The sequence below is a fragment of the Esox lucius genome, chromosome 20 (genome assembly GCF_011004845.1).
Source record: "Esox lucius isolate fEsoLuc1 chromosome 20, fEsoLuc1.pri, whole genome shotgun sequence".
NCBI classification, from domain to species: Eukaryota; Metazoa; Chordata; class Actinopteri; order Esociformes; family Esocidae; genus Esox; species Esox lucius.
Genome location: NC_047588.1, coordinates 558,169 through 581,934, shown reverse-complemented (window position 1 = coordinate 581,934; position 23,766 = coordinate 558,169). Strand labels below are relative to the sequence as shown.

The window sequence follows — 23,766 nt, the reverse complement described above, 5'->3', positions numbered from 1 at the left end:
AGTGTGATCCCCCTATAGTTGGAACACACCCTCCGGTCCCCCTTCTTAAAAAGAGGGACCACCACCCCGGTCTGCCATCCCAGAGGCACTGTCCCCGACCGCCACGCGATGTTGCACAGGCGTGTCAACCAAGACAGCCCCACAACATCCAGAGACTTGAGGTACTCAGGGCGGCTCTCATCCACCCCCGGTGCCTTGCCACCGAGGAGTTTCTTGACCACCTCAGTGACTTCAGCCCGGGTGATGGACGAGTCCACCTCTGAGCCCTCATCCTCTGCTGAGGAAGCAGAGGATGATTTAACACTAAAGTACTATTATACAGTACAATTACACTACTATTATGCGGTTTACATGCTTTGAGGTGAATTCTTCTTAAAGGACACTCATCTTGAACTAGGAGTGGGGGAAAACATTTGATACAGTATAGTATTGTGATTTTCTTCCCAATAACATTGTATCAATTCACTGACACCAAGAATTAATTATTTTAAGGGCACTTGACCCTTTATCCTTAAGTGGTCTGTATCTAGGAGATTGCTAGGACCAGTGGCTTCGTTATTCTCAAATCGAGGACGGTAGAAAAGCCTAGGGCGGTGATAGTCCGCTTTCACCGTTTCTAGACCAAGGAAAGCAAAAAGTACGCAAAAGGAGAGGTGCACCTCAAAACATAGGGAAACTAGTCTACATCTACGAAGATTACAGCCCTGATGTCTTAGAGCAACGTTCCCATTATCGTGAGGATATGGCAAAGTTCTATAACCTGGGCCTTAAATCGTCCCTTATTTTCCCGGCTAGACTCAACCAAAGATGGAGGTAACACAATATTTTCGTCAGTTCAGGAGGCTATGGGATATTTAGCACCCCTCTTTAACACCCCGCACTAACTGTTGTGTAGCATTGCTACACACTTGTCACTCTCCTGAACTTGCTTCATTATTGCGGTTCTATTGTTCATATTTTTACGGTCATTTTACTTATATAGTTCGGAAAGTGCTTGGTGCTAAAGTGTTGGACACAGACAGGTTGATTGTGGTGTGACGCTGACTGTCGATATGATGTTACCGCTTCTTCAGAGAGACTGTGTGTCAGGTCCTGGCAGGGGTGCCTCTAGGCATCTCAGTGTGCCTGGAGGCCACAGTCAGGGCCTGACTGCAGAGGTGCCTCTTTGCACCTCTATGTTCATTGCTGTGTAATCATCCCCAGTCAGAGGCAGCTGCTCCCTATGGCTTCTGATTGGGGATCCTATTTAAGTTGCCCTGTGTCCCATAGTTATCTCATTGTTATGAGTTTGCTTTGTGTTGTGCTGCGTTTCATTTCACGGTTTGTACCGCTCCTTTGTTTGTTTTCTTTGTGAAGTTTGGAATACACATTAAAGGATGTTCATCAGCACCTCATGTCCTGCCTCACCTCAACCGTGACACTGCGTCCCATAGCTCATCCCATGGTCCGACGGTTAATGCGCGTGCACTGTACGTTTTCACGGTTGCTTTTGCTCCTGCATTTTGCAGTCACAAAATAGATTATTATTACCATTGGTTCTTCAGATAATCTTGTATTAGACTTGCATTATATAAGTTGATGACGGGTGTCTAATATGTGCATGCACGTGTGTGACTAATTTCATGATGGACTTATTTTTTTTATTTCATTATGTATATTTCTGTATGGGTACAGTAAAAAAAATTATCATTCCTAGATGTATGTATATATGCATGTACATGTCTTCTCAATTTTGTTTAGGTACTTTGTTTATTTAGGCGTTTGCTTCTTAATTTTATTCAGACTATTTTTATATGCGTTTATTATATTTTGTTGTACTCTGTTATATATCCAGCACATCACCAACAGTACCAGCTGTCATACATGGAACTATAAAAAAAACTGTGCAGTGCACGTACATTACACCCTGTATAATTAGAACCAATATGCTTTGTTTCTTGCATTGAGGCCTGCTTTGTTTCGATTCTTGAATACACACTGTGCCTTATTGTCCAATATCAAGGAATGTTTTAAGTGTCGTCCATCTCTCTTGAATGTTAGGGTTAATATGTGCTTTTTATGAGGTAATTGAGGAACATTAATAGGATATGGATATGTTCCGGAGTCCCTATATGGGATAGTCAAAGTCTTTATCAGCTTGCTGCTGTTTTGTACAGTAGTTTCTGTTCTTTTTTTGTTGTTGGGCTGGGGATGGGGATTGGGAAGGAGGAATATTTTGTCTGATTTCTACTCCGCTGTCGTGGCCAAACCTCAAGTCTCTGTTCTAATGGCTAGTAATCTTAGGTTCATAAATTGGAATGTTAAGGGGCTAAACCATCCAGTAAAAAGAATATGAAACATATGAAACAGCTAAAAGCAGAAATAGCCTTCTTACAGGAACCCCATCTACGATGAGTGGATCACTCTTGCATTCACAAAGGCTGGGTTGGGCAGCTCTTCCACTCAGATTTTCAGGCTCGGGTAAGAGGGGTAACCATTTTGATTAATGAAGATATATTGTTTACACCCTCTTCTATTGTCTCAGATACATATGGTCGTTATTTGTTTTGGGCAAACTGTTTAACACTAATGTAATGTTGGCTAATGTCTATGCCCCAAACACAGATGACATGGATTCTTTCAGAAGTATTTCTCTCTTCTTCCTTGGGGGAGACCTCAACTGTTGGCTGGACCCAATGTTGGACTGCTCCTCGGCTAGACCTTGAGTGGTAAGCAAATCTGCCACCTATATTCAGCGCTTCCTTTCAGGGTATGGAATAACTTATGTGGCGGTTTTCACATCCCACAAGTAGGGAATATACTTTCTTTTCAAATGTATACCACACATACTCCAGGATCTATTATTTTTCAATTGATAGCAGGCTCATACAAAATGTTCACTCCTGGGCATAGCATGGTATACAGGTGGTGGTCATATAATTAGAATATCATCAAAAAGTTGATTTATGTCAGTAATTGCATTCATAAAGTGAAACTTGTATATTATATTAATTAATTACACACAGACTGATATATTTCAAGTGTTTATTTCTTTTAATTGTGATGATTATATGTGACAACTAATGAAAATCCCAAATTCAGTATCTCCCGAAAATTAGAATATTACTTAAAACCAATACAAAAAAGGGATTTTTAGAAATGTTGGCCAACGGAAAAGTATGAACATGAAAAGTATGAGCATGTACAGCACTCAATACTTAGTTGGGGCTCCTTTTGCCTGAATTACTACAGCAATGCGGCGTGGCATGGAGTCGATCAGTCTGTGGCACTGCTCAGGTGTTATGAGGGCCCAGGTTGCTCTGATAGTGGCCTTCAGCTCTTCTGCATTGTTGGATCTGGCATATCGCATCTTCCTCTTCACAATACCCCATAGATTTTCTATAGGGTTAAGGTCAGGCAAGTTTGCTGGCCAATTAAAAACAGGGATACCATGGTCCTTAAACCAGGTACTGGTAGCTTTGGCACTGTGTGCAGGTGCCAAGTCCTGTTGGAAAATGAAATCTGCATCTCCATAAAGTTGGTCAGCAGCAGGCAGCATGAAATGCTCTAAAATTTTCTGATAGACGGCTGCGTTGACCCTGGACCTCAGAAAACACAGTGGACCAACACCAGCAGATGACATGGCACCCCAAACCATCACTGACTGTGGACACTTTACACTGGACTTCAAGCAACGTGGATTCTGTGCCTCTCCTCTCCGTCCTCCAGACTCTGGGACCTTGATTTCCAAAGGAAATGCAAAATCTACTTTCATGAGAGAACATAACTTTGGACCACTCAACAGGAGTCCAGTCCTTTTTGTCTTTAGCCCAGGCGAAATGCTTCTGACGCTGTGTCTTGTTCAAGAGTGGCTTGACACAAGGAATGCGACAGCTGAAACCCATGTCTTGCATACGTCTGTGCGTGGTGGTTCTTGAAGCACTGACTCTAGCTGCAGTCCACTCTTTGTGAATCTACTCCACATTTTTGAATGGGTTTTGTTTCACAATCCTCTCCAGGGTGCAGTTTTCCCTATTGCTTGTACACCTTTTTCTACCACATCTTTTCCTTCCCTTTGCCTCTCTATTAATGTGCTTGGACACAGAGCTCTGTGAACAGCCAGCTTATAGAACTAGACTGAGAGACCATTTAAAGGACTTTGCATGTGTTTTGAGTTAATTAGCTGATTAGAGTGTGGCACCAGGTGTCTTCAATATTGAACCTTTTCACAATATAAAAATTTTCTGAGATACTGAATTTGGGGTTTTCATTAGCTGTCAGTTATAATCATCAAAATTAAAAGAAATAAACACTTGAAATATATCAGTCTGTGTGGAATGAATGTATACATTATATAAGTTTCACTTTTTGAATGGAATTACTTAAATAAATCAACTTTTTGATGATATTCTAATTATATGACCTGCACCTGTAGTCATAATTATCCGATCATGCCCCACTAACACTCGACATGTATTTTCCAGACTCTGCCCATTGTAGGAGGCATTGGCACTTAGACTCCTCCCTTTTAGCAGATGAGGATTTTGTCAAGTTTATATCTGAACAAATACCTTTTTTTCTGGGGTGTGAATAAATCCGCTGAGATGTCGTCTTCTACCACGTGGGAAGCAATAAAATCTTATTTGAGGGGGCAGACCATTTTGTGCTCAGCTAAAAAACGGGGTCAAAAGAGGAAGCAAACACACCTCAGTAACCAAATCTGACAAGTGAATCAGCAATATGCTAGTGCTCCCACAGCAGACCTATATAAACAATGTATTGGACTAAAAATTCAAGCTTGATTGCTCCTTACCCAGCAAACAGTAAATCACTTGCAGAAAACTAGAAGCATATTTTATGAGCATAGCGAGAAGGTGGGGAGGCTGTTAGCTACTCAGTTACGTGGGGCCAGGGCGCAGCAGATCATTGGTGGATTACGTATGGAGAGTGGGGAAATATTACCAGATCAAAACATGATTAATGATAAGTTTAGGGAATTTTACATCTGATTCCACGCACAACACAGAAATAAAGGAACATTTCTTAACAGTTTGTCAATACCAACCTTATCCTCAGATCTCAGGTCGGATCTTGAGAAGCCAAATATTAAAGTGGATGTTGGGGTAGCCATACCCTCCTTGCAATCAGTAAAATACCTGGAATCTGATGGATTCCCATCAGAATTTTACAAAAAGTTATCTTTACAACCTTACTCCTCTCTTGGAATCAGTCTTTACAGAATCTCTTCAATCAGGGCTCCTCCCATCAAAAATTAACCAGACCTGTATCTCCTTACTTGCTAAAAAAAGTAAAGATCCATTAGATTGTGCCTCCTACATGCCCATTTCATTGCTTAACAACAAAGTTAAAATACTAGCCAAAATACTGGCTTCTCAGCTTGAGGTTGCGCTTCCCATGATCATATCCCACAACCAAACAGGGTTTATAAAAACACCATTAATTTTCTAATATACGTTGCTTATTTAACATTCTATATTCTCCATCACAAGACACTCCAGAATGTGTAATGTCGATGGATGCAAAAAAGGCATTCGACAGAGTCAAGTGGGACTACTTACTAGCCTATTAGAAAAATGTGGAATTGGCCCAACATTTATCTCTTGGATTACACTATTGTATAACACCCCTTCTGCAATTGTATTAACCAACACCTTACAGTATACTCCAAGCCATTCGATCTGCAATGTGGGAACTCGTCTGGGCTGTCAGCTGAGCCACACCCTCTTTACACTAGCCATAGAACCGTTAGCGATTGCCGTGCGTGACTGTAAACATGTTCGGGGTGTGTCTGGGGGGGGCATTGAACATAAGGTGTTCTTGTACGCAGACAACCTTTTATTTTATATTTCAGACCCGAAGACCTCTTCGGGTCTATAGTACTCTCCCTCCTCAATGAATTCAGCCTGTTCTCTGGATACAAAATCTGCACAAGGGTGAACTCTTTCCAATTAATCAACTGGCGCTTCAGTTGAAATACCACTAAAAGTAGTCAAGGACCAATTCACGTACCTTGGTGTCACTGTTACTCAAGAGTAAAAGCACTTTTTCAAAGAAAACATTGAGACACTGTTTGATCAAACTAAGCAGGATCTGGCCAAATGGTTTATATTTACTATTATTTCTTCAAGTCAGGCATTATGTGCAGTGTGAATTTCCTGTTGAGACTGCCTACCAGCTCTCTGGATACGATTCTTTCTGTAAATCCGTTAACTAAGGGGGCTGTTTCATCTATTCATAACCTGATGGCGGCCCTGACATGCTTCTCTTTGGACACTATCAAGGAAGTTTGGGAGAGGGATCTTGGTACACTACTCTCAGATGATACCTGGAAATCAATACTCAGGAAAATACACTCCTCATCTATGTGCGCCCACCACAGTCTCATTTAATTTAAGGTGGTACACAGAGTCCAAATATCCAAAGCAAAATTGTCAAAATATTACCCCGGGACAAGCCCTACATGTGATACATGTAGGAATACTGATGCCTCTTTGATACACGTTTTGGACTTTTCTGGAGATCTGTGTTCGAGACCCTCTCTGAAATGTTACAATGCGGGTTGGAACCGGACACACCTATAGCATTATTTGGAATCGCACCCCAAAACTCTGCCCTATCTGTCCTCACATTTGCCTCTCTATTAGTGGTCTAAATTGCTTAGATGATAGGGGGATGCTCCGCCCACACTCTCCCAATGGCTTAAAGTCCTTGCGACATGCTTAAAGCTGGAGAAGATTAGATACTCTTTACAGTGGTCCGGATTAGAAATGCGGACTACAGAACAACAGGTCCCGCGTTCGACTCTCCTCTTATTCAAAACACATTATGCCTTAGAATTTATTCAGCACGGACAAAAACTTCGCTGGCTGCACGATTCACTCATCTTCTTACTTGACGAAAAAGTCTGTTGTCACCTCTTTTGATAGTTACTGTATCAATGTCATTCACAAATGGCTAATAAGTTGTTAAAATGGACAGTGGCATAAGCCATACAGTTAATGGATGCCATTTGTGGAGGTGAACTTAATACACTGCGTGCACAATTATTAGGCAAATCGTATTCCTCAAGATTTCTTTTATTGTTGAACAAACACAATGCTATTAGTCAATCCAAAATATAATTGAACCTCAAACCTGAATGTTTAACAAAAAGAAAAATGAGTATTGATCTTTCTCAGGGGGAATACAGAAGTGTAAACAATTATTAGGCAACTAAATTACATGCTGAGGACTTCTTCCTGTACCACCGCTTGAATACATTTTAGTTCCTTCAACCCGAAAAGGTCCAACTACCTCATCCTTAATGATAGCAGCCCATACCAGTATCCCTCCTCTACCTTGCTGGCGCCTGACTCGAAGTGGTGCCCTGTGTCCATTAGTGATGGCCACAGGCCCATCCATCTGGTCCATCAAGAGTCACTCTCATTTCATCTGTCCATAAAACCTTTAAAAATCAGGAATTTCTTTGCCCAATCTATATGCTTCAATGTGTGAATCCTATTCAGTGGTGGTCTTCTTTCAGCCTTCTTAATCTTGGCCATGTCTCTGAACACTTGACACCTCCAGGTAGGTTGCAGTCCTGGAATATGGTGGCACTGGAGGATAATGGATTCCTGGTAGCTTCAAGTTTAATTAGACATTAGAAATATCTAATGTTGAGATGCTATACCAACACTAGATAAGCGTGCAGTTCTGTGGTGTAGTGGCTAAAGACATAGCCTCTCATGTGGGTGACCCCGGTTTGAATCCAGTGCGGGCAACAACATTTATCACTTTCAATTGATGGCTGGCTGAACTAGGCTTGCGTGGTTCCTTTTCTGGTTTATACTTCCTTAAGAGATGCACAGCTGTGGCCCTGAATAGCCTGGCTTGTTATGGCTCTCAGATGCCATTTTTCTAAACTCTATTTCTCTAAACTCTCCTCCCTATTCATTGATGAGTTGATTTATAGTTAGCAATATTATATGATGGAATCCCATCCTTGTTACTTTTTTTGCTAAAAGTTAGTAACTGTGAAGGTATAGGCAACACATCATGTACAGAACAGAATCTGTGTTACAGTACAGTTGCCTGTAAGTAATCTACTAGAATAATGGTGAAAGAGCATGAATTCACAAGGTAAAAAGAAAATGTTCCAAAAAAACTGTAATTTCTACTGTTAAATATGTGTAAGGGTTATTGTTTGTCGGTATGGAATATAAGCTGCGAGAAAAACAAACCTACCTGTGGGATCTGTTGTAGTTTCAATTGGATGCATTACTGGCACAAAGCAAAAAAAAGCATTTCTTGAGTTATCTTTCTAATTACTACAGCCATGCATAGACAGCATCATATCACTAAAAGTAGTTAAATTCAAGTTAGAGAGTGGCAGGAGACACGCAAGTTCAGTTGTCTCCATTACCACTGTAACCTCCCAACCCGATCGCTCATATGGTGTTTTTTTAGCACGTAAAGATAAATGTTGAACTTTGTGCAATTTATGCTAAAATCATCTTTTGCCTAAAACTAATGAAATGGAATGTGATATTTGCTAACATCAGTATTGGTGACGTCAACTCTCAAATGCAGATGGGTGGGAAGCGCTGGGCTAAAAAATATAGTTAAGGTTAGGTAACGCTCCTGTGGTTAAGGTTATGGTTAAGTTTAGAGGTGAGGTTAGAAAAGAGAAACAGTAAAGGGTAGGTAACACTTCTAGTGTGGTTATGGTTGAGGTTAAATTAAGCTTTAAGGTGAGATAAGAAAAACAGTTAAGATTTAGTAATGCTCGTGTGGTTAAGGTTAGAAAACCAAGATATTGCACGTCTCTGGTGAATTGAACTTGCAAGTTTTGGGGTCCGAGTGCCTGATCGCAACTCCCTAGCAAAACTTTACTTAAATTAAAGCTACATGTGCACACTACTACCCCTAGTGGCTGTATGAAACAGAGTGGTGTGGTAATGGAAGGGATTAGTTTGAAAATTGAGCAACAATATTGAACAATATAAATATTCTAGGAAACATTACACAGCTTACACATTTGTATTGAAGTGTAATGTAATGAAAGATTCTTGTAATGAAAATGTGAGTTTCTAAAATGACTTTGAATTTAATGTTTTATTTTCTTATTGGTTACTGTACCAAGGTAAGGTTTCAAAGGTTTCTAACAGAAGATCTCTTATAAGATGAGGTCAGTGAACACTGTTCATAGTGTTCATCTGCACAGATAAACGTTTTAAATGAAAGCAGTTGATAAAAAAAAAAAAATCAGTTTGGTTATCAAATAGAAAAAATAATTACCAATAAGATGAACTGAGAAGAATGAACTGCAAAATATAATTCTGAACTACAAAATGTAATCACAATACTCAATATATAACAAAATATAAAATGCTATATTATCATATCGTGAACCGAGTATCATGATAATATCATATTGTGAGGTCTCAGGCAATTTCCACCCTGATCTAGAACCAGGTCTACTAAGTGTAGGAAATATTCCATAAGGATGTTTGTTCATGCAGACTTCATGGCTCCATTTGTGCGGCCCATCAGTGCGTTCTCTAATCCAAGATACTATATTGATTTGAGGTCCAGGGATTGAGTAAACTGAACATGGATTTGTCAGACCAGGCAGGGTGTGGTCATAATCTGCAGTACCCAATCCATGACAACGGCTGATCAATTTTGCATTCCGAGACGCTGTTAAAAATCCAAGAAGCTGACAGTTCCATTACTGGAACTGTCAATCATACCATGCTCAGAGTTACCAAGGTTCCTAGTTTTGTCGATTTTAACATTCATTTTAACAGCAACTGAATGCCTTAGTTCTGGCATGGTTTATCTAGTAAACAATGGCCATGTGACTCACTGTCTATAGCAACAATCCCTTCCTGTGTATCTAATAAACTTGCAACTTAGTGTATATTAATGTTAAATAATATACCATTGCACCAAAATAAACCACAAAAAAACCCAAAGGTGATTTGATTTGTGTCCCGACATTTTCTCAAAACAGATTTCTGATTAAAAACATTATTGTCAACCTTCTGGAGAACTCCAAATAATTAGCTTAGATGAAGGTGATCCTTGTTTACGTTGTTATAGTTGTCACATCTGAGTAAGTTTCAGTTGCCTACAGGGTATAAATTACTAAACAGGGGAATTCCTGTTAGCACAGGCTTCCATAATCAAGAAGTTCATAGCCCATGGAACTGTCAAGTCCACAGGATGTGGATGCAAGAAGATACTCAACCACAGATGTTATCAAAAGTTGGCTTGAATGGATGACAAAGCACCCCACGCAACAGCTAAAGATCTACAACCTGACCTCAAGAACTGTTTCTGCGCACACCATCAACTGTAAACTAAACCAACAAGGGCTAATTGGAAGGAAAACCTCTGCTAAAAGAGACGAATAAAGCCAACATTTCTCAAAAAGCCCATCTAAATCCTACTGGGAAAATCTCCTTTGGTCTAAAAGTCCTGTAAACATATTTACAGTTAAATATGGGGGAGATTTGACAATGTTTGCTGTGGCTTTGTCTTTAGCTCTGGAACGTTTGACAGTGTGAAAGGCATCATGATATATGGAATATTCCACCTAAAATGGATCTTCATCAAAGGTTGTGGGTCTTCAAGCCGAACAACAACCCCAAACACAAAAAAAAGTGCTCAAGAATGGCCAAAAAATGTATAAATGTGAAAACATTTTTGTGAATTAACAAATGAATCAAGAAATGTGAAGAAATCCAACAAGGTGAATAGTTATTGTATAATATTAACAACACAAGCACAAAAATAATGCCAAATGTAAAAAAAAAAAAAATCACTCCAATTCAGCTACACTCGACAATAAGAAAAAACTAGAACTTAAGTAGCTGCTATGCTCACATCCCATATGTAACACTCAAGCAGACACAATCGGGAGTGAATAACAAAATCGGAACACCAACCCATTTAGAGAAGGCTATTCTATTCACAAAGGCATAATGTCTATGGTATGACTGCAGATTACATCATACATAGTAACAAAGTCTATAAATCCTTTCCAAAAGACTAATGACACTACACCCTCAGAGAGAGTGTATGAGAGAGAATGCAAGTTAAAGAAAGAAAAAGAGAAAGAAGAGTATGAGATACTTAAGGAAAACAGACTGATAGGGAAAGTAGAAAAAATTTGTGAGGGATGATGTAGAGCAGTTTACCTGGGAGATATTTGTCTAGTGTTATCTTCCATAGGAGCTGCAGATCCACTGTGAGATGTGGGGAGAGCAAGCGAATAGGAGTGTTTGAGTGGGTGTTTTTTTTTTTTTAGATAGAGAGGGAGTGAGGTGAAAAGAGAGTGATGAAGAGAAAGAGTAAACAAGTGTTAGCCCTCTAATGGTAAAGTATAAGGAAATCAAACCTAAATAGCCAACAGATAGCAAGGAGGGACCTACGAAGTTGCTACTGTAGAACAACTACTGTTGTTGTATTCATTATCAAAATCATCATCGTCATCATAATCCCCATTGCTGTAACATCAAAGCCTACATTTATGGTCAGCTTTTACATGCAAAACAGTAATGGAACTAGTACCATGACGAACTGAAACGAAAACAAACAGACACACACATTCAAAACAGAACTTGATTCCTATAACTTTCATTATACAGCACCTCTATGCACCTTCAACAAACAGTTGCAGTGTTGGAGACCATGTTACAAACAGGTTTATTTGGGGTGTTCCTACAGAGAGCAGGACACCTGAGGAGGTTACTGAGGGACAGAGGCATTGCTAGGATCACAATACATTCGGGACAGAAAGTATGGGGTTCTGAATGTAATTGCTAAAAAAAGATTCCGAAGCAAATGCTAGGGGCCTACACACAAACATTATCATAATGCATGATCGCAATTTTAGACAAATAGATCAGGGGCTATTTTTATATATAATTATTTTGGTCAAATTGAGATCCGGGACTATAGCCTAGGTCTAACGACACCACTGCTGAGGGAAAACCTTGCAATGCGTCATCACCGCCAACCATCAGTAAGCGATAGTAGTGATGAATACAATAGCAAATAACAATGTTTCAAGAACACAGGTAATTTAAAATGACTGCCTGACAGTGGTCGAAAGAATGCAAAATTCCCCCTCAAAAACCAAAAATGTATTGGCAGAAGAAATCTACCACGTTAACTGTGCACTAGTAACTGAATTCCAGAGCCATATCATCCATTCAAACCCCCGCACAGTTTGAAAAAAAGACTATTGCCTAGTGGAATTGAGAATGAGAGAAGGCCCTGCTGTTCCATTGAGTTTGCCTCACTGGCAGGGCACAGGAAGTGTGAGTCACACTCCAAAATAAACAGTTGCACACAGCAAGCCCAGCCGTCAGAGAGACAGACTGGGGATCATCTGTCTGCATATCAGCACCCGGTAGGACATTACCATTCTCCTTATGGGGTGGAAGGCATGAGATACTGTGGAAGACGCTAAGGAGGTAGCTACATTCTTTCTACGTTGGCAAAAAAACTGCCTTTGGTGCCCTCGGTTTCCTTGCGCATTTTCCTTTCCACACCTCCTTCTCACCCTTTCTCTGTCCCTCTCTACCTTTCACAGTTACTCTGCTGTTTCAATTTGCTGTCTCCTGATCCCTTGCTTTCTATGTCCTTCTTTCTAAATCAATTCCCCTCAATGCATGTTGTTGGTGATATCCCTTATGCCTAGGGGCTGTGTAGCAGCCAGGCAGCCTCTAGGAAATGTGCTCGTGTTGTGCTCTCCTATCCTGTCGACAAATTATACTGTATTGTATCTCGGGTGAATGCGATATTTGTGGCCGTCGGACAGCAAACCCAGAACACACCTACTGTACAGTGAGGGTGTTTCACCCATCCGTCACCCTTTGTCCTCTGTTGTTCAAACCAATGGGTTTACATAGAATGGGGAGTCCGGGACAACACAACCTTTGTTGACATGACAAGGAAAAAGGACGGGGATGGGCCTGCAATTTAGTGGATCTCTGGAAACCAGGTTTAAGCTGGAAGGAAGTTCAGTAATCCCTGTGAATGAATACAAGATATTGAGCGCAAACCAGGCTTGGATGGTATTCCAAATGGATTGGATTACTTAATATCAAGACAATAAAAAAAGGCATTTAAATAAATATAAAATGATTAACAAATTGATTGTTTTGGAGTATTACAAAATGTAGTTGGCCTATTCTAAAAGTTCCAGTTACAATCATTTACAAAGCTTTACAGAAATGTTGTTTTAACTGACATTTTAAGGAGGACCATTCCGCATTGAAACATTATCAGATGTCATAATTACTTATGTTAAAAGATTATTGATGTTCTGAACTCGGCATATGTTGCTCAGCATAAAATCACCAAATTACTTAAATATACTCTTCTATGTATAATGGACAATAAGACAATGTTTTTGGGGCCAGTTAGAAAAAAAAAGCTTAATAAGGTAAACTTGCATCAAGCTACTCTCTGGAACACTTTTGTAGTTGTAATGTAATTGAGCAGCCACAGATGTCAAAGAAAACTGTTGGTTTATTTGTATTATTTTTATAATTACTTCCAGTATGTGACCATTATACACATTTGGTATGCACCTATCAAAAACCGGAGAAAGCAACACCTAAAGTGCATTTTTCAGCGTAACCTTTCTATTGTTTTTGCTGAGTTGGAGCACTATAATTTTGACTAAATGACTTGTCTGTGAATTTACAGAAAGCCATTCAGCTAGGATATTTTTGGACTTCCACCCTATAAAGTGGTGACACAGCCTGTAAAAAATCCCAAAATGGTGCAGACTGAAGGATTCCTCCAACCCAGAACAGTGGAGAGTGCTTATTCAAGACGTGTGGTCTTACGGTAAGCATACATGCTCTGTGCACTGTGATGTTATGATAGGAATGAGATCCTTTTAGACAGAGCCGTCCTAGTTTACATTTACACCGGAGGGCCACTGTGTCAAGTCTGTTCCGTTTTCTCCCCATTTGAATGTGCAGTGGTTCATTTGGCTGGTGGTGAAAAACAGGTCAACCTGACAAGCAAGGCCTACCTAAAGCCCTGGAGAGAAACTGGTAAAGAAACTGGCACTTTGAGGGATGCCTTTAACAAAATCCAAAATGAGCTTTTTTTATACAGGTCCCAATATTGCCCTAAACTTAAAAAACACAAAAGTCAACACACCTATGAACATACACATAAACAACGCACAGCTCCACTATGGCAAGAAAGGGAAAGATGTTTAAGCCAGCTACCAGCTCTTGCAGCTAATCGAGTACTGTAGTATGTGAGTCTTTTGTTAAGGCTGATCAATACTTATCCACAGCCAGATCCAACATCTAAGCCTACAAAACACTGACAGACTGACCTGGCCACTTTCTCCCCCATTTACTCCGCTCCACTGCACTGCACTCCCCACACACTCATTCACTAACAACTAGTATCAGACTCAGGACTCTGTACCTTTTCTTTGTCTTTCCATTCTGTATCTCATTTGGAAAGTTGTATGGACCCAGCAGAATAATTTACATTATAAGGGCAGAAAGACAAAGGAAACCAACTTACAACCTAATTTAAAGCAGTGGTTCTCAACAGGTTTAGTCTCAGGACCTAAACTACATTTAATTTATTCTATTTTTAAAATATATTTTCAGATATTTTATGCTTTATTGGATGTTTACAGTGGGGGAAGACAATTTTTTTCTGACCGAGAAATGGGTTCGCATATGCTAAAGGGATATACAGTATGTGCACCGGACATTGTGACTTAGACTGCTGGACCAACCCAGGGTACATGTTTTGTGTCTTTACTTGGCTATCAGCAACCCATTAAAAACCTCTCGTGACCCAAATTCACATTGTGACCTACTAGTGGAAAACCAGTCATTTAAACCACCCCAAATCTGGCTTATGAAAAAAGATCCAATGTGCATTGGTTGTTTGGCACTTTATAGATTCACAAATAGTGCTGTATTTATACATAGTCCTCTGAAAAAAGAGATGATCAATGGTTCCCTATTGGTAAGAATAAGAAAAAAGATATACTGCCTAATATCAAACACTGCATCCCCTGCAACTTGACCTTGCCTCGGCCAGCCTTGAATGAATTATACCATCAGAGCAACAGTAGCAGTGAACATGCGCTGGCAGGCAACCAAAGAAAGTAAAGAAATAAGTAAACCAAACAGACATAGACTGTCAAAGTAATTTCAACTGAAACAGTAGCTTGTCTGAACTACCTGACAAAGGACAAAGTATTTACACAAAGGAAATTAAAAAAATTGACACGTCATGGCACGAGGGAAAGATGGAAGACAAAAATAGAACAAGGAAGTGACCTTTTTTAGAAGTTGTATGGGTGTCACGATAGCGGGGCTAAATATTCTCACACATTCACACTCTCTCACAATCCTCTGCTTACACTTTCAGTCTAGAGAAAACTCATGCTCAACCGATAGACCCAAAAAAAAAAGAAAAAGGAGAATCCTCTGCAAAAACAAAAAAGATGGCATACTCAACAACAAAAGCTAAAATTATCAACCTGACAGGACAACATCAACTAAGTGGTTAAAGCAACACACCATTACGTCGTGAAAAGAACAATTCAAATGGCTCGAACTGAGCTCCACTCAAATAGCAGAATCCTTGGCTTGCCTAGCTATTGCTGTACAAAGTGAAACTAAACACAACATCAGATCCCTGCAAACTGTGACTATGTTCAGCGAAGCTAATGAAGCCGAACTTGTCCCTGCACAAACACAGGCTCAGGGGAGAATCAACAGGTAAGGAGCAGTGTTTAAGTGTTTTCAAACAGCCGCAACAGGCCGCTGGATATCAGGTCCGTTCCGGTGGTGAACATACCTCCCGGCTATGCACAGTGGACGACCTGCTGAAGAGGGAGATCCGACACCATGCCTAGTTAATCTCAGTATAGCTCTCTGCACACAGTGACAAACAAATCCATTGAGACCCACTTCACAAACAGCATCAGTGCATTCATGCTCCAACCAGGCCCGTACCCCGACTTTCCCATAGTGCAGTGGTGCAATATAGGGCAAGACATTCCTGTCAATGCCCTCCCTTCTCAAAATGCACCTGGTCCAGACCCCTCATATAGCTCATTGTGTGTGAGCATGATCTACAGAGATATGATGCTGCCAACATTGTTGCCATTAACTAAAGCCAAATTCATCAGACTTCCTCTGCAAAGGTTACCCATTCCTCCAACACACACAAGCACACACACAGATGGCCCCGATGGTCCAATCCAATAGACCAGCTACTGGAGCACAAATTGCTGAAAAAGTTAATGCTGGTACTGACAGTAAAAATTCAGAACACAGTACATCGCAGTTTGCTGACCCCTGTACACTGCCGAAATTTAACTTGACAAGATTAGTCACAATATTTTACACACACTTGAGTGTTTTTTTTCTTTTGTCGATCAGAGTTCAGCCGACAAATAAGCAACTGAAATGCGTATCTATTAAATAATAGTGTTGCAAAATTAGGCTACATTATGGTGTATTGCAAAACCATTCTAAACTCGGTTTAAATATACAGAAATTTAGAAGCAAAGTTTCAGTAAATGATCTGTGTCTACAACTTTAAGCAGAGCTGTCTATTGCTCATCTGCACCCATGGCTTAGACATCCTATGGTAACAGAAAAAAATGTGCATGGTATTTGTTGAAATGTTTATAAAATTGGCTTCAAAATCCATTATTCAGATTGGAAACATGATTTTGAAATCAAAATATTTGGCAAAAAGACAGTTGGCTAAAAAATAATTGCGATCTGGCTCAAAATATTGCAATCAGGCAATTATGTAATAATTGTGACAGCCTTAATTGTAGCCTATATGCTCAGTTCACATAGACTATGAAGAGTTCATTCTGCTGACTAATTTATATAAAAAAACGTTTGTTGGATCATAGTGTTTGTGTTTTATTGCTATTTATGTCTAGTAGCTGTTCTATATGGCCGGATATCTGGAATATTAACAGTCCAAAAAAAAAAAGAGTTGAACGTAAACTCTGATAAAGCTCCCACCCACAGTGTTATTTTGACACTAGAATCAGTCAGTTTTATGTTCAGTTCCAGATTTATTTGCTCATTTATTTATTTACTTAATTTATTTTCAGTTAAACAGTTACCCTGTTTCTAATAGTCCAAGATTGTTCATTTCCGACAATGTCACTGGTATCGGCCGATTAATGGGCTATTGGCTTTTTCCTGCTCCAAACTATCGTTATTAGATTGGCCTTTAAAAATACACTATCGGTCGACCTCTAAGGCAAAGGATGACGATTTACTTCCACCTGAAGTTATGAAATGGTCACAAGCATCCTAATTAATTAGCTGATCCCTCCTGATGAGCCAGATGGAATTATGTGATCCCTTCTTTACTCATAACAAGTCCCATGCAATTGACTACTTCAATGTGCTAAAGGTCACCAGTGGCACAGCCCATGTTAAGCAGGCTTTTGGGCTCGAACGTCCACTAGCTATATCTATAGCGTCAACACCAGTCATGCTAAGCAACAAAACTGTCAAGAACAAGGAAACACATTGGTATCTTACCTCTATTGGAACGATTGTGCTCACACCACTAACAGCTAATGGCTCAGAAAGGACAGCTTGAAATGGCTAGCTTCAAAGAACAGGTAACCAATAATAACCTCAGCACCCTTAGGGGGTACATCCCAGATGATGCTATGCGCTCCGCAGCAAAGCCAAATAAACTGGCCCACTTTCTGTGACCAGGCAGACAGAAATGTGTCATCGCCCCATCACGGCTCACTGCTGCTGGGCAGGAAACAGGCCTGGCTGGCCGCACAATCTGTCTGAGAGACACTCAACGACACACATGCTAACATTGAGCACAACACCCGCACAGAGACACACAGACACCTTGCCTCAAAACCACACAAACCTTCCAAAAGAGCAGTAGCTGATAATTGACCCACAGGTCACATGACCTCTGTCAGGGGGATCAGCTCTGCATACCTCCTGCTGTAATCACCTCATAAAAATCTGGTTAGAGGAAATCTGACACTACACACCCAGTACCCTCACTTCCTCTCACCCACAGACGTCAAATAAAAACGGTACGCTTGCAATGCAACTCAGACTTCGCTACCAGAGATTCTGTAAATGTGCAGTCCCTTTTTCAGTGTACAGAAGAATAGGGGGCTAACTAATGCAAGCATGCACACACACAATCCACACAATGCTGTACCCGCACTCTTTGTTTTAAACAGGAAATACTGTATGTGGCCTTAGTCAAAGTGGGGATAAAGAGAGGGAGAAAGAAAGGGAGAAATAAATGGTTGTTAGAGGGACAATTAGAGAGAGGTAAAATGAGAGAGACAAAGCTGGAGAGAGGAGACAGAAAATGGGAGCAAGTGTATTGAGGTGGTTACATGCATTGATTTTCTGTTAGCTTTCACCAAGCTACGCCATGGCCAATCTGCTACCCAATACCAACTGACTGCAAACTGGAGTAATTCTCTGACATAGTAGGCAGGAAGCACAGCCCCCCAGGCTCCTACTTCCCCCTATGCTCGCCAAGCTGTCCCAGAGGTCATATCTCCCATCTCACCTCAAAACTGAGCTCATAGAATTCAATAACACAAGATGAGTTCTCCATAAAAAGTGTATATGATTGGAAATAGCCTGTAATCATGTTTATGGTCATACCAGGTTAGAGGTATAATATACACTGTGTTAGATTCTGCTTAATTGTATACATCATTTTCTATAAAGGCTGCCCTAAGAAAAACAATGATAGAAATACAGTAGACAGCTTCAAACCAAAACAATTACAATATTCAACAACAATCTCAGACAACAAATCCCCACAATCCATCAAAAAAACCACAAGTGTCATCCCAAACCAGAGTCATAAACTGCCTTAGAGGCAGCAGGGAGTGGATATGTAAAGAGTTTTATAGGCTTTTCCAGAAGTATTTAAACTGAGTGTTGGTTTACCTAGACTGACTGAAACTAAGAGTTAAACTAAAGGGTAAAGTCATGGCAATAGCACACCCTGTGAGATAAATAGAGACATCAACAAAAACCGATACCAGCTCAGAACAAAACCAAAGCATTGTGGATTTGTGTGTGTGTGTATAAGAGAGTTTCCAAATGTTTTGCATAACAGGCCAGGGAGCCATAAGTCTGAACAAGCAAAATACAAACAATTGAGAAGTATAAAAATACTCCTGTTAGCTGACAATATTTGCTAATATACCAGAGTTTCTCAAACCCAGTACTGGGGCCGCCCAGTGTTACTTAGTAGTCAGCCTTAGTAATACACAGGTTATTCAAATCATCCAAAAGATAAAATATTGGCAGTATTCTCCTCTCCAGAACCCTGGCATAGACTTTCCCGGGGAGGCTGAGAAGTGTGATCCCCCTATAGTTGGAACACACCCTCCGGCCCCCCTTCTTAAAAAGGGGGACCACCACCCCGGTCTGCCATCCCAGAGGCACTGTCCCCGACCGCCACGCGATGTTGCACAGGCGTGTCAACCAAGACAGCCCCACAACATCCAGAGACTTGAGGTACTCAGGGCGGATCTCATCCACCCCCGGTGCCTTGCCACCGAGGAGTTTCTTGACCACCTCTGTGACTTCAGCCCGGGTGATGGACGAGTCCACCTCTGAGCCCTCATCCTCTGCTTCCTCAATGGAAGACGTGACGGCGGGATTGAGGAGATCCTCAAAGTACTCTTTCCACCGCCCGACGACATCCCCAGTTGAGGTCAACAGCTGCCCAGCTCTACTGTAAACAGTGTTGGTAGGGCACTGTTTCCCTCTCCTGAGGCGCCGGATGGTTTGCCAGAATCTCTTCGAGGCCAGCCGATAGTCCTTCCCATGGCCTCACCGATCTCCTCCCAGGCCCGAGTTTTTGCCTCCACAACCACCCGGGCTGCAGTCCGCTTGGCCTGTCGGTACCCGTCAGCTGCCTCAGGAGTCCCACAAACCAACCAGGCCTGATAGGACTCCTTCTTTAGGTTGACGGCATCCCTTACTTCCGGTGTCCACCAGCGGGTTCGGGGATTGCCGCCTCAACAGGCACCGGAGACCTTACGGCCACAGCTCAGAGCTGCCGCTTCGACAATGGCGGTGGAGAACATGGTCCACTCGGACTCAATATCTCCAGCCTCCCTCGGGATCCAGTCGAAGCTCTGCCGGAGGTGGGAGTTAAAAATCTCTCTGACAGGAGACTCGGCCAGACGTTCCCAGCAGACCCTTTCAGTACGCTTGGGCCTGCCGAGTCTGTCCAGCTTCCTCCCCCGCCATCGGATCCAACTCACCACCAGGTGGTGATCAGTTGACAGCTCCGCCCCTCTCTTCACCCGAGTGTCCAAGACATACGGCCGCAGGTCAGATGAAACGACAACAAAGTCGATCATCGACCTGCGGCCTAGGGTGTCCTGGTGTCACGTGCACTGATGGACACCCTTATGCTTGAACATGGTGTTCATTATGGACAAACTGTGACTAGCACAGAAGTCCAATAACTGAACACCGATCGGGTTCAGATCAGGGGGGCCATTCCTCCCAATCACGCCCCTCCAGGTGTCACTGTCGTTGCCCACGTGGGCGTTGAAGTCCCCCAGTAGAACGATAGAGTCCCCAGTCGGAGCACTTTCCAGCACCCCTCCCAGAGACTCCAAGAGGTTCGGGTACTCTGCACTGCCGTTCGGCCCGTAGGCACAAACAACAGTGAGAGACCTATCCCCAACCCGTAGGCGCAGGGAAACGACCCTCTCGTTCACCGGGGTAAACTCCAACACATGGCGGCAGAGCTGGGGAGCTATAAGCAAACCCACACCAGCCCGCCGCCTCTCACCATGGGCAACTCCAGAGTGCTGAAGAGTCCATCCTCTCTCAAGGAGTGTGGTTCCAGAGCCCAAGCCGTGCGTAGGGGTGATCCTGACTACCTCTAGTCGGAACCTCTCAACCTCACGCACGATCTCAGGCTCCTTCCCCGCCAGCGAGGTGACGTTCCACGTCCCTAGAGCTAGTTTCCGTTTCCAGGGATCGGGTTGTCTAGGCCCCCGCCTTCGACTGCCGCCCGATCCTCTCCGCACCAGCCCCTTATGGTCCCTCCTGTGGGTGGTGAGCCCACGGGAAGGCGGCCCCATGTCGCTCCTTCGGGCTGAGCCCGGCCGGGCCCCATGGGGAAAGGCCCGTCCACCAGGCGCTTGCGTACGAGCCCCAACCCCGGGACGTAAAACAATGAGACAAAGATAAATCATGTGACCCTCAAATGCCATTCGGGGGCGGAGTCACTGGCTTGTTGTTGTCAAACAGTTGCGCACTTGTGCAATTGGGCTGTACTCGGCTGGAAATACTCTGCCCTAATTCAGGGAGGTTGCGGTTGGTGGGTGTCCCTTTTGGCCTCCCCTATATAGGGCCACAGTGTCACCGGACCCCCCTGTCTCAGGTCTTACGCTGCTATATTATTGTGCTGGGGGACTAGGATCAGTTCTCCTTCTCCACTATAAATCCTTATAGATATAAGGAATGCATTTTCAAAAATGTTCCTGTCTCCTGCCGATTTCAGCGTGCTGTCCCTGTCCTTGTCCATCTGGTCATGTTTCCGACCTGGACTAAGTTTAAATAGACTCTGGACTCATGCCCACATGCATTTATTAATTATTACAATTTGTATTCTTAAAATGTTCACCCGGCACAGCCAGAAGAGGACTGGTCATCCCTGCGAGCCTGGTTCTGCTTCAGGTTTCTTCCTAGCCACTGTGCTTCAACACTGTTGTTGCTGGCTCCTTGGGGTTTCAGGCTGGGTGTCTTGTAAAAGCTCCTTTGTGACAACTGCTGATGTAAAAAGGGCTTTATGAATTAATTTGATTGATTGATTGATGTTATTTTATCTATTTTAACAATTCCAAATCCCAGATATACAAACTCTATATGTAAAAAATTTATCCTTACATTTTTAATATGAAAACATAAGTAACTGAAACATTTTCTTCACAACAATGCTTACATGATATAGTTGGGACAATTTTGAGGTAAAGGAAAATCTGAGTTGTTTATTGGTAGTTCACCCTTCAATTTATCTATACTGGTAAGCGTTTTTTGCAGGGGGCTTCAAGTTAAAAAATTAAATGCACTTGTATTCCAACTGAACTAATCTCATTCCCAGAAGGTCTGGTGGAGCCTTGCTTAAGACAGAGCCTTAATAGCCTATAAGAAAACTCATTGATTGGTTGTTTAAATTTGCTGTTTCTGACTATCTCCCACTACAGTCTCCCCGGTATGTCTCGTACGGCGCTGGTTATATACCCCTTGTATAGACTGAAAAAGTTGATTGGTCATAATCCACATCAAACATAAAGGCAAGAAATAAAGAATTATAAGACATTTCAGATTTGGTCAGAATTCCGTTTACTGTTACCCCAGCTTGGCATTTTGACAGCCATGTAAATCTTGCCAGTACAAAGTGAGGTTTGTCAACATATTTGCTTCAATTAAAGCTGCAGTGAGTAAAATAATGTTTTGTCCCATGTAAACATGTTGTGTCAGCTAATGAGGCCCTCTAAGAGTTGCTTAGCAACACAGACAGTTCAGTGCCAGTTGAGTGTCAATTAATAATTTTTGGAGCATGACGCTACTTTCCAGCCAATTCTGTTCCAGCAATCCCCTTCCAGCCAATCACCTTATGCGAGGTGGGCCTTCCTCCTTGGATTATGTTATCAACGGGCATTTTACCAGTAAGAATTCCGGCTCTCACAGACCTGCTAGTTTTTCTTTAAGAAAAACAGGTAATGAGTTCTCCACTCATTACCTGTATTAACTGCACCTGTTTGAACTCGTTACCTGTATAAAAGACACCTGTCCACACACTCAATAAACAGACAGCTACCTATTCACAATGGCCAAGACCAGAGAGCTGTGTAAGGACATCAGGGATACAATTGTAGACCTAACCTGCACAAGGCTGGGATGGGCTACAGGACTATACATGGGCTATAGGCAAGCAGCTTGGTGAGAAGGCAACAACTGTTGGCGCAATTATTAGAAAATGGAAGAAGTTCAAGATGGCGGTCAATCTCGCTCGGTCTGGGGCTCCACGCAAGATCTCATCTTGTGGGGCATCAATGATCATGAGGAAGGTAAGGGATCAGCCCAGAACTGCACGGCAGGACCTGGTCAATGACCTGAAGAGAGCTGGAACCACAGTCTCAAAGAAAACCATTAGTAACACTACGCCATCATGGATTAAAATCCTGGCTCAAGCCAGTGCAAGTTTGCCAATGACCATCTGGATGATCCAGGGGAGGAATGGGAGGTCATGTGGTCTGATGAAACAAAAATATATTTTTGGTCTAAACTCCACTCACTGTGTTTGGAGGAATAAGAAAGATGAGTACAACCCCAAGAACACCATCCCAACCTTGAAGCATGGAGGTGGAAACATAATTCTTAAGAGATGCTTTTCTGCAAAGGGGACAGGACGACTGCACCGTGTTGAGGGAGGATGGATGGGGCCATGTATCGTGAGATCTTGGCCAACAACCTCCTTCCCTCAGTAAAAGAATTGAAGATGGGTCGTGGCTGGGTCTTCCAGCATGACAAAACCAACAAAACACACAGCCAGGGCAACCTAAGAGTGGCTCCGTAACAAGCATCTCATGGTCCTGGAGTGGCCAAGCCAGTCTCCAGACCTGAACCCAATAGAAAATCTTTGGAGGGAGCTGAAAGTCTGTATTGCCCAGCGACAGCCCCGAAATCTGAAGGATCTGGA

At 42.1% G+C, this 23,766-nt stretch overlaps 1 protein-coding gene and 1 long non-coding RNA gene across 5 annotated transcripts in view; one reads left to right on the top strand and one right to left on the bottom strand.

The window, feature by feature from the left end:
* The window catches only part of LOC105007201 (transcription factor HIVEP3), a 157,099-nt gene that overhangs the window by 41,474 nt on the left and 91,859 nt on the right, over positions 1-23,766 (bottom strand). Inside the window, exon 1 of one of the 4 annotated variants that reach the window (XM_010866044.3) lies at positions 17,568-17,638. The exons of the other annotated variants lie outside the window; for them this stretch is intronic. The gene's annotated coding sequence lies outside the window, so the exon portion shown is untranslated. Of the gene's footprint in view, positions 1-17,567; positions 17,639-23,766 lie in introns of those variants that run through there. 4 annotated transcript variants of the gene reach the window in all.
* Positions 12,378-23,766, top strand: part of LOC105007202 — a 33,728-nt gene continuing 22,339 nt past the window's right edge. Inside the window, exons 1-2 of the long non-coding RNA XR_827518.3 lie at positions 12,378-12,464; positions 13,705-13,848. This is a non-coding gene — a long non-coding RNA (uncharacterized LOC105007202). The remainder of the gene's footprint in view (positions 12,465-13,704; positions 13,849-23,766) is intronic.